The following is a 12,342-nucleotide window of genomic DNA, read 5'->3' as shown; positions in this document are numbered from 1 at the left end:
ACCAAGCCCAAAGGAAACACAGAAATTTGAGATCAAAAACATGACTTGTGAAAGTAGGTCTTTTTCTAGTGTGCAGGTGTTGTGCTAGGCCATTTCAAATGAAGCCATAATTAAACAAACTATTGAAAAAGGTTCTTTGGGAAACATAAGCAAGGATGGAGACTTACATTGCAGACTTATGCTAAAAATGCATGAGCCACAGGGGGCATCTGCTACCTGCACTGACCCATCTGGACAGTTGCAAGTAATCAAATTTCCAGTGGGTTAAATAGGAAGTAGGCATCATTCTTGATACCATTTTCAAAAGTACAAATGTTTCTTTCAAATGTCAATGCAAGTAGAATCTTGCTTTTGATTGCGCTTGCAGTTGTGTTATGTACAGCATGAAATAGTGCAAGCCAGGGGAATGTGATAAAAAAATATGTGAAATATGTGTTCTCTTGGGTGATAAAACCATGTCATCTCTGCCTCGCCCTCTCCCACCACCCAGGAAGGAAGTTATAGTAAAATTTCATGCAGATTAGTTTTGATATACTCAGATATTATGTCTGTCCATCAAAGGAATTGGAAAAAGATGCTTGTATCACTAATTTTTTTTGTCCCATATATTTCTTACAGTTCAGTACCTAAAGATTATAGCCTAGCACTAAGCACAAAAAGATCCAAAAATCTCACCCGTTCTATATCTATTACTCGTCTAACTGCAAAAGTTGCCAGGTACTTCTGTACAACAAAAGAGCTTGATTATTGTCAATCAAACATCTTAGGTCAGGTACAGGAAGAAATCTAGCCATGAAGTACAGTGAAAGCTGTAAAATTCATCTAGGAAGCAAGGCAATTTATTTTTCACTGCTGTATTTTTTCCAAGTTTAGGCTTATTTGAAATGAAATCTTTAAATTCTCTTTCACTCAAGATAAAATCATGACTTCTCTGTTGATATAGTAATTGTTTAGGAAGCTTGTCACATCATTTTAGACATGATAAAGAATAAGAACAATAATGATAGATGTTTACATATATTGAACAAGTATAACTGAAACAGTTAAGAAGACTGTGCCTCGTTATGGGATGAATATATCTTGATGGCTCTCTTTGAGAAAATTGAAGAATGCAGTTGTAATTTGTCATGAAAGCTGCATCTGTTAGAAAGCAGCAGATTTATTGCTAGAAAGTAATAGTACAGTAAAATGCATACAGCAGCCTTTTCCCCCAGTAAAATACCTGTTCAAGGCCTGAAGCTGTGGATTCTGTCAAACTCAACCAGTCTGCCCTGTAGCTATCTATAACATTCCCAGGGAATATTGAGTCTCAAGTTGTATTTCAAGTGGCATTCAAATTCTCATTAATCTGTATATTAAACTCTCTTGTCTAGTTTTGTATGTGTGCTGTCTTGTGAAGAAAACCATGGCTCCATTTTTAATTGTCTGCCTTCCCAAAATGCTGTCAGGCTAAGGCATATTATCTTATATATCATCCATGAAGAGTTCAAGATTAATTAGCCTTTCACCCATTTTAAAGGTATCATCTATATCCTGAAGGCAGAGTATGGTGTTTGGCAGCCTCTTCAATCACTTCAAATTCTTCTCTGTGTACTGTATAAATAATCTGTGGAAAAATTACCCTGTTCTGTGAATAGAATAGCTAGAGGAGGCCTATTCTGTACAACTCCACACTCTGAATCTATACAGATTGCCCCATTTAAACATTATATGAAGGATTATGAATATTTTTCACTTGTTCTATGATCCTACAACAAATCTGACATATAAGAATTCATTCTGTGATTTTAGGGCCTCATGCATTTTTTATGTGTCTAGTAAATGTTATTAAGTGCACACAGGAAAAATGGGAGAGCAGAAGATAATTGGTTGCAGTGACGATATTTGTGTGCCTTACCTATATGAGGATTATTAGCTACTGTCATAAGCAGATTTAATAACCTACTTGTTTACTTCCTGAGATTCCTGCTTATTAGTCCTATTTCTTGTGAATTTAAATATCTGCCCAATATCCACAAGTATGAAAATATGCTGTCTGCTGTGATGGTTGTGTCTGCAGTCTGAAGGTACACAGAACACTTTATCTAATGACTGCAGTTTTGTCTATAGCTTGTTTGTGATGCTGGGATTTTACCTCCCTTAACAGCTGACAGTGAACAGGGAGCAAAATGGAGACATGCTCTTTTCCTGTGTAATGCACTGTGAACTGGCACCTTATTATCTCACTGTACACTAGGGTAAGTGCTATTATTGGGCTTGGCTGTTCTCATTAAACATTGGTGACCATTGCCTGAGGGTAAAATCCCCAGTAAAAGCCTCAAAAATTAGAAAAATCTGGAGAAAAATGCTGAAAGGAAGAAAATTGTGACTGTCTACAGAAGTGTTTTAAGCCCAGTGATTCTGGGAGAAGTTTTTACCAAAAGGGTGCGTTTTACAGCCCCATCTGGTACCATAAGGGTTGGATTTAACCTCATTTCTGTCTTGGCCATTGTGTGGGCAGGATTTTCTGCCAGGACATGCTCTGGCCCCAGCGTCTGTGAGTCAGCTGGTTGTTGCTGCCTGACAATATTGCAGCTGATAGAATCTAAGCTGTCACTTATAAATAAATAAACAGGCTTCCTGCATTACAAAACCAGCATTCATAATGTGAGCTGAAGTACCACTTTCTCGATAAACTGCCCTTGTGCAAAATCTTTGTGAACCAAACAGTAGAATAATTGAAGTATGAGCTTAATTACCCTAGGTTCCAATATTGCTCTTACTTCAAAGTTGTTTAAACAAGCTATACTCTTTTGCACAAAAAATGTGATTTTTTCCAAATGACTTGTACATTAGCCAAAATGTTTTGGCCCAGTAAGGAAGTGGAATACATGACCTAGTGTATATTCTCTATTCTTAATGACTAAGAACTACTTTTGTTGGAATCACTAGGAAGAACAGAACTTACTTCTTTGTTACTTTGCTTCTATATTTTTGGTTAAAGCATACGTAAGTTCTTCTCGGAGGTCAACATACAACCAGTCAAAATCCAATATTTTTCTGTCATTCTCTTATATAAATTGTTTTACTTAATTTCCATTATATTTGGACTTTTTTCTGTTCTGCTGTGATTCAATCAATACCATTTCTGCTGAAGTGAGATCAGAAGGTATCTGAATATTTTTTCATGTGTAAATGAGTTTTGAGCCCCCCTGCCTTTTTTAATATCCATTTTAAAGATGAGATTGTGAAATATCTTGGAGCTTTATATAATGACATTGATATATTCAAGACAATAATTTCTTTGCATTGATGCAAATATTATAAAGCTGTCTTAAAGTTATGGGTGAGAGCAATGCTTGAAACCTTCTGAGAATATACCAAGAAATAAAGAAGACATTTACATTAATAAGTCCCAGGTATACAAGCATATATACCTTTCATCCTGGATTATCTTTAGAACTCCTGGTAAAAACTCACTGAGGGGAAAAATGTGAAATTTACCTACATCCACTGTGGAGATGGCAGCCTTTGACTTAGTGGGTCCATGCTTTTCAACTGTGTCTCTTAGGCTCCCAGCAAGCTGAGATAACAGGTACCTCTGGAAGGATTCCTCAACCTGCAGTTTTGTACCTTTGAGTTTTCCTGACTATTTCTGCTGTAAGTGTGAGAATGTTCACGTGTGAGTGCACCAGGGTGAGAGCAACAGAAGGTCATCTCATTGCACAGTGCACACCTCTCATTTCAGGGGAATATAAAATTCAGTCACTCTGTGGATTTTGGATGTTTTCCACAAAACTGCCAGAAGAAGGCCATGGCCTTTAATGATCACCAGCATCTATGCTCAATTGAGTGTGACTAGATGAAACAAGAATTCAAACTGAGTCTATTCAGTAAATTGTCTGTTGATTAAGATGTACCTCAGTGAGAGTAAAATGGTCCCAAGAGAACAAACTTCTCTTGAAAAAACAAGTGGAAAACCTGATTTGAGGTTAGGAAGTGTTTTCTGGACAGGCTATGATGCAGAATTCTCATAAATATGGAAGGGAGAGTGATAATAAAATGCTTGCTTACAGTTATTATTTTTGAGAAAGAAAAATGCACACCACTTGTTTATACAAAAAAACACCCAACTCTTAGTTTCTTGCTCTTTCTGTGCAAACATATTCTGTATAATCTGCACATAGAACTCATGAAAATTCCCATGACTCATGCTGCTCAGACTTTTAATATTCCTTTTGTGAGATATTTCACATTAGCAACTGGCACCATGTATTGAATAAAAGAGCAGCTTTCAAGTCACACACTCAGCATTGTTAACTTTGCTAGGTACCTTATTGGGTGAGAATTGTCAGAATTCCCCTTAATTTCTACCTTTCTGTTTTTCTTATTCTATATTGGATAGTAAAATATTAGAAAACATAGCAGGGAGTAAAAGAAAAAAGAGCCACAGGAGGAGAGTTTATTATACAGTACAGGAAAATTCCCCTAAGATACAATCTCTTTTTACACAGAGAGAAAAATACTGCCTGCCTAAAACAGCATAGCACATTCAAGCCTTTGCAAACCACTCTGCTTCCTCACAGGCTGGGAAAGGGCCTCAGAAAAGGGTGAGCTCCTGGGGTGATGATGATGATCTACTCTGAAGTTCCTTCCACACAGCGAAAATTCTTAGACCCAGTCATTTCCCTCATCTTCACCCCAAATCAGAGGTGTTTAGGAGAGAACCTGTTTGACATGAGTGATGTCTACAATGGTATTTTTACTTTTCTAGAGAAAATATTGCCAGCAGTTTTGTAGATTAACTTAATGATAATTGTTATAAGAAATCTGACCATTCCAATTCTTATTTGACTATGTATGGTTATGTGTAAAAATTAGAATTCTATCTGCCTTTTTTTTTTTTTTTTTTGTGTAATGAGCATATTGTAAATGTGCAACTGTCTGCCCTGAAGTATGCAATAGATAAATGCAGACAGAGCATAGGTAATGAGAATGGTTTGTCATAGCTTTATAGTCTTCAGGGGCCTGGTATAAATCAAGGGCTAACTCATCCCAGGGGGCTCATAATTTTTAGAGTATAGTTTTATTTTCCATTTGTATTCTGATAACAAGTCATATTTATTATGATCTTACTAATGGCATGTCTTCACTCAAGTATTAAAGAATATATAATTCACAGGTGACTAGAATGGAAAATGAATAGGCCCTGAAGAATATCATCCCTATATCATTACTCAAACCATTTTCATGAAAAAATGTGCATTTTGATGAGACAAATAAAAGGGATGCAAATTAAGACAGGGAAATTGAAAATTTACAGTACACAAACAATATTTGCATACAGGCTACCAACTTATAGGTGATTTACATTTCTTTTAGAAATTAAACTACAGCAGAGAAATTGCTCAGTTTTTTCATACAGTTAATTACCTAATTATACAGCAAGTGTTTTTATTATTATATTAAGTCATATAAAGGTTGTCTGCTACAGAAGTGACATATCATATATTTGGATTCAACCCAGTTTTAAATCATGGTTAAACTGCACAATGAATGCCAGTTGAAACTGTATTAAGAGCTTTAATTTGGAAAATGTACTTTTGGAAAAGTAAATACTTGAACTGGAAAGAGATAGCCAACCATTTGCCCAGCCAGCACTAGGGCTTCAGAGGAAAGGAATAGGACTTTGTACATAAAGCCAATTATCCTCCCATATTTGGTTTATAATAGCCTAAGTCCCAAAGCAGCAGATTCCATATTGCTCTGCAAAGTTCAGCAATAATCTTGGCAATGCTGGAATGTCCAGTCAAAATTACTGTGAGTTACACAGTGACAATACTCAGATTGTGCACAGCCAGTTTTTCTTTCAGTTGCACTCTGCTCCCATTGCTTATGTGAACTCCAGGGTTGGATCAAGCTCAAACCTGCAAACTTAAAAAATTTGGTTATAAAAATGGTATTATTCCCATGCTTCACTCAAATATCTGAAAATGGCAGTTCCAATTTTTTGGGTCCCAGGGCTGAGATTCTGAGATGTTTCACCCTAAATTAGTGTTCGCAGGAGAAAGAAAGTTGTGATACTACCACTACTGTTACTACTACTACTACTACTACTGCTGCTTTTACTATTATTTACAAAATGAAGTGCATTTGTTTACATTATATAACTCAAAGTTTTTCTAGGACTGTTTATCTATCTGTAACCAGTTCATACTGCCATTTTTTTTCCTAGTGGAAGAGATTATTGCTATGGTATGAAACTTTTTAATATAAATTCCTTTTAAAATAAAACATGCAATACTGGATGAGAAGCATTTCTAATAACTCAGCAACTCCTATCAACTTTCTATGAGGAGTGCTGAATATGATACTCTTTCTTCATGCTAGTAGAGTGAAGTGTCTTTCTAAACAAAAATAATGATTTTCAGACTTAAAAAATAAATGTTTTTCTGAGACTCAGGCATATTTATATCCATAACATAATTAGTCTAATGGGCTGTCATTATTTATGTTGCTAACATTCTTAATATATGTTTGAAAGATCTGGAATTTCTTCAGCAGTGTAAATATTTCTTTTAATCATGGGGAGAATTTACGTGAAAAGCAAATTATATGAAGTCAGTAAATTTGATCCATTCTAAAAATTCAGAAGACTTTCTGATTCACAACTCAATTTTTACTTTTATATGGTGAAATAAATGCATAAGATTAAACATGTAGATATATTTTTAAAAGTACAATTTTTTGTATTTTTTCGCAGTTTTTTCTTGTTTTTGCAGGCAGAGTTAAATGGCCTTTCTTGTAGGTATCACACACAGAGTATATTTTCAATCTCATAATATATAATTCCTGGGAGCATAAAAAGCATTCAGTTGTAATACACTATCCCAGTTAGCATCTGCTTTAGAGGGTTATCAAAACCTGATATAACTGCATCTTGGAAATATTTGTTCATATTTTTCTATATATTCTTGTCTACTGTGCTCACACACATTTCTTGCTCACTTGGACCAAATATTTATTCAACTGGATCTCTTAAATTTACAGGTCAACACATTCATTGAATCAGTTGATCTGGTGCTGCTCTCAGCAAACACGAGGCCTTACCATGAGCATTGTGTTAGACCAAAACTGGGCGGGATTTGAGTGAATAGGCATGAGATATATTTAGAACTGTCAGTTTACATGAACTTACCTTCATCTGTCCTCACTCATAAAATTCTGTAATTTATTCCTCTAGTTTTCTTTTTCTTTTGCCCATTCTGTTCATTTTTCTGGATTTTTTTACAGTGAAATTTTCCTTTCCACTATAATGTTTTTTAAAAGTTTTGTACTATTTTGTGCTATTACAGTGAAGTTTCTGAGTTTCTACCAAGTAGAATGTTACACAAATGCAAAAGCAAATACCCAAAGGAATTTTTAGGTATATTAAACCAAGAAAAACTCATCTGTACAGAAAAAATAAGGGTCCTTTGCCATTAATGACTCGCTGGAGTTATTTATGATAATTAAGCAGAATCCGTGTATTGATTTTTATGCTAATTAGTTCCTCTGGAGAAGATCCTTTCTATTAGGTGATTGTCATGCTCTTAGTGGAGGCCCCATATCTATTGGAAGCACTTCACAGGAAGGTCACAGAAGAAGAAATTGCAGCTAAATTACCAGGGTTAGAGATAAGCTTCCTGCTTTTCAGTTTTAGTCTTTTTGCATATCTAAATCAGAGACTCCCCTAATTGAATGTCTTAACCTTGCTAGCCAAGGTTTACTGTTACTGAGGCTCTTCATGCTTTAAATCTGTGAATCACTTGCAGTGACAGAACACCATGCCACCCTCTAGGAGTATTTCAAGTGGAAGACACCAAAATGTCACAGCTGAACTCCAGAAGACTGAGACATGACTTCAGTGTCTCTCCAGCTCCTCTTTATCATGTTGGCTACATGTGTTGGTGACAAGGATGGCTGAGGGGGAAGTAGGACAGCATGGCCAGCACCTTAGTGGGTGCCCTGTCTTTCCTCCAAAGCGAGAGGCCTTTGCCTGCCGTGCCAGGAGGGAGCCCCTGTTACCTCACCTGAGCATTGCTCCAGTGAGCCGTACACTGAAGAAGCTGAACTGTCTGGTGGAGGACATAAATGGAATGGTATGGAGTATGTTTTGGTTGCTTTTCTCCCCTGGCTCTTACCCCCTGAAAAGTAACATCCCAAAAGTAACAAATATGTACACCCCATGGATCTTACCAACTGAACAAAACTCAAGACAGCTGAAACAGAGGGTGAAAATGAATCATGTTTTTGATGGTGTATGGTGTTGGAAAAAGTCTGACTGGATATTCTTGTATGTAACACAGTGAGTAGGGATCAGAAAAGATCTTCTGGGTTTGGAGGTCTCTGTTCTTCTGGTGCAGGATTGTTCTTCATAAAACATATTTTTAAAAATAAATTCTTGCTTTTTTTGGTCAGGAGTCTCAAGCAGTAGGAGACTCTAAGCATCAAAGAGAAATAGCATTTGAAAAGCTATTAGGCAACTTGATTTTTATGAGTCAGGAAAGCTTTTTTAAGTATTGTTTTTAACTTTTTCCACTCTTAATAGTATTTGGGGCATCATACGGATTTTTTTCGTACTGTGTTATACATGACCTTGATGCACATCCTCCTGTAGATACTCACAGGGTCTTTCCTACTAATCATCAGCTATTGTCAAAGATTCACAGCCAAGGGTTCTATTTGCCATAGTAGGGACTCAACATTCTGTCTTCCTTAACCTCATTTGGAAAAGATCATTTTAAAAGGTGAGTGAGCAGGTCAAGTTCCTTTATTCTTCCATGTTTTCTTTCATTTCTAAGGGTGAGATTTGGTTTCCCATACACCTTGGCATCTAGTGACAGTTTAGACATATTAAAGCATCCTGCGTGCCCTCCAGTCACTGCTGCAAAGTAGTGTGGGTCTCCCCTGCCCTATTTTCTTACTCTGTATGGGTCATTGTCCTCCAAGGATGTATCAGAGAAAAACAGGTAGCTAAGTAATAACCAAAATGTTATTAGACATGGACAAGTGAATTTAGACCATGAATCAACACATTTAAAATTTACTCCTGAAATAGTGTTAAGGACAATGATTCAGAAGTGTCCTTTTAGAACAATAGCTGATGATAACCAATAAACACTCAGTATGTTAATTCTGAGATGTCAAATTGGCTGGGAAAAAGAAAAAAGCACTAAATGTGGATGTGCAGATGTCCCGTACCCCCTGTTCCCCCTCCTCCTCTCCCTCTCCACCCCAATTCCTATGGGTCAATTTTGAGTCTCCTTTCAAGTGCAAAATCTAGAGATTTCTGTTATCCATCTATGGATTATAATTCACTTCATAATTACTTTTAATGACAAGTGTTAGCATTCATTTGGATAAGTTCAGGTAAAGGCAGTATTTGAAGAAATATCATGACAATTGTTAATAGCATTAAAGCCTAAATTAAAAAAAAAAGTGAAATTAACCTGTATCTTGTAGGAAATCATGTCAGACAACTGGAATGACCAAAATAGTACTTTTTAGCTTAATACTGAAGTAAAAGCATGAGTTCCAGTAAAAGTGTTCATGTTAAATTATATTAATGTATCAATTTTACCCCCTGTGGTAATTCTTTTGTTGTTCTGCAACTCATACCAAATCATTAATTTGATATAAAATACTGCTGATGGGGAAAAATAAGAAAGGATGTCCCTGCACTATTGAATAGTAGGATCAACACTTTTTCCACTTTTGCTGTAAATTTGACAGCCATGTCTTTGCAAAAGCCAAACTAATAAGGTCAAAGTAAAACATCTGTAAAAAGAAAACTGCTGGTCCAGCGATATTTCATGGTGCTGACACAAAATATGAGGTACCTCTTCAGCTTGCTTAGTGCACATATAATTTTCTATATTGTTATTGTTGATACTGATATTGTTTTGTTACTTTTTTTTTTAGTGATACTGCACTTCTCACGTTTTAGGTGCATTTTAGCTGCACTTCTGAATCATTTTGATGGTAACCAACAATATGCTTTATATATGTTTTATATATATAGGATTTTAAGGATTTTATAAGGATCTATTATTTTTCTGTTTAAAACCATTGTCTATTTTTAAACTTTCCACTGAAGAAACTAATTCCTACTAGTTTGGTTTTTTTTTCCTAAAATAATAGTTGGCATAGTAAGACCTATCTATCCACTGAGAAATGTCAGCAATAATCTACAATAATAAAAATGTTTTTTATTATTTGCTTCAGGAGCTATAATTGTCTCCCTCAAAACATAAAAGGCTACAAATTCCCTGCACTGAGCGAGTTGATTAAATTGATTTCTGGCAATAACAACTTTGTAATATAAAGGACTTATAACTTCGGAACATGGTAAGTAAACAAACCATTGAAATACTCTTGTACAATATTTTTATTGTATTAAAGTATCATTGAATTAAAACATCCCCTGCTTTCTTCAAGACTTGAACTTTAGTCTCTTGGGTTTTTGGGTTTTTTTTTTGTTTGTTTGTTTATTGGTTTTTGGTTTTTTTTGGTTGGTTGGTTGGTTTTTTGTTTTTGTTGTTTTGTTTGGTTGGTTTTTTTTTTTTTTGGTTTTTTCTCAAATAAATAGTCTTTATAATAGTCTTTTTAATTTTCTTGATGGAATATTGAGAAGTTTATTGAAGGCTTATTAAAAACATTGTTCATAATGTTGAACAGCTAAAATAGTCCTGATCTTATGACAGACATACACAGCACAAAACATAAAGAAAATATAGCTTCCAGTGTTTAAGAAAATGGGATATATATCAGCCAAACATATATAAAGCACTGACAAAGGTTATGCAGTAATTGTATACAGTTCCTTGAAAGAAAAATTCAATGAAAAGTTGAAAAATCCTTGTGATTCACTTGTTTCCACTGCAGCTGTAGTCTCAGGGACATCACTTTTCAGACACTTGTGGGCAACTTCATTAGAAAAGGAACAAGGAGCTGATTAGAGTGTCTGGTGTCCAGAGTGGTGCCTATTAACAAGGAGAGCTTAAATGGGTACAGGAGCAGTCCCTGGCTGCATTTCTGTTCCCATCACGGTGTAGTATATGGTAGAGATAATTCATGCTGTATATGTAAAAAATATTGTAGAATCCAAAGTATGTCTTTGACCACCCTGGCTGGGAGCAGAGTCTTAATTCATATGTTAACAGACTTGATAGTTAAGATAATATCAAGTCTGTTAACATATGAATTCAAACCTTCCTGGGGCCATGATTGCTGACTTCCCTGGAATGCCTAAGCCACTCACGAGGACCTGCACCTGGGAAGATTGCATCTACCATACTCAAGCACCTGTGCCACTCTGCTACATGTGAATGCAGGCTCTTCCGAAGTGCTCAGACAACCATCTAGACACCTGGACTCACTTTTGTATGGCCCCAGTTCTACATGTGAAGGGACACAAAGGAGCATTCGGTCATTTCTGCCAGCAGCGTGAAGCAGTCGGGGTGAACTACTGGGGAGACGCTGGTCTGATCTCGGTTCACCCAGCGCCAGCACCCGGGGTTGACGCTGCCTTGGCTGTGGTGGTTTTTCGAAATTCTATTTTTGTTAACGATCTAATAAATCATTGTTAAATTTCTCTTATAAATTTGGCTGCCGATTTGATCATTTATAACAAAGGTGTATTAACTGGTAACACTGGGAGAGCAAAGAACGGAGCTGTGGTTAAAGCACAGCTTCCTAATGTCCAGGTTTTACTTACTGTGCACCTATCTCACTGCAGTGTGTGAGTAATTTTGGGAATGGGTCATGGACCTCTTTTCTGGAGGTGTGTTGAACCACAGGACTTTGTCAAGCTAGTCAATACTTTTCCTCTTTCAAGATCATACAGAAAAGGTCAAGCAGTGTACTGAAACTATGGTGAAGTTTAGTTGCTTAAAAAAAGGTGCATTTTTGTAATTTCTCAAACATATCCTTTTGCCTGAAAGACAAATCAATCTACTGCAATAGAATCCTGGGGAATGGTATTAATACAGTTCTTTTAAAGGGAAAAAGGATTGTGAAAATTGGCTCAGATGGATAAAAAAAGTATTTCAAGACATGAATTTATCTAAGTAGTCATATGTTCTCTTTTTATAATTATTTGAATGGCCGTCTTTTGTGGAGCTGTTGAAGCTTAAACTCTGTTGGAAAAAGTTACATCCTGAAAAATTTTGGATGACTAGTCCACATTATAAATGCCTGGATAATCCAAAAGAGAGATGTGTTCCTCTACAGCACTCCACAGAAACTTGCTTCTGAGCTATTAAAATGTAAATTGCCCACCAGATTTCTAGCTTAACATGTGACATCTTTATTGAGCACACA

The 12,342-nt window shown here is 36.0% G+C and overlaps 1 long non-coding RNA gene across 1 annotated transcript in view; it reads left to right on the top strand.

Annotated features, from left to right (window-relative positions):
• The window catches only part of LOC143693841 (uncharacterized), a 91,549-nt gene extending 81,189 nt beyond the window's left edge, over window positions 1–10,360 (top strand). The window contains exon 3 of the long non-coding RNA XR_013181822.1: window positions 10,246–10,360. This is a non-coding gene — a long non-coding RNA (uncharacterized LOC143693841). The remainder of the gene's footprint in view (window positions 1–10,245) is intronic.
• The last annotated feature ends 1,982 nt before the right edge of the window (window positions 10,361–12,342 follow it).

Source organism: Agelaius phoeniceus, chromosome 4 (genome assembly GCF_051311805.1).
Source record: "Agelaius phoeniceus isolate bAgePho1 chromosome 4, bAgePho1.hap1, whole genome shotgun sequence".
NCBI lineage: Eukaryota > Metazoa > Chordata > Aves > Passeriformes > Icteridae > Agelaius > Agelaius phoeniceus.
The sequence above is the reverse complement of the archived record's forward strand: the minus strand, read 5'-3'. Positions and strand labels throughout refer to the sequence as shown.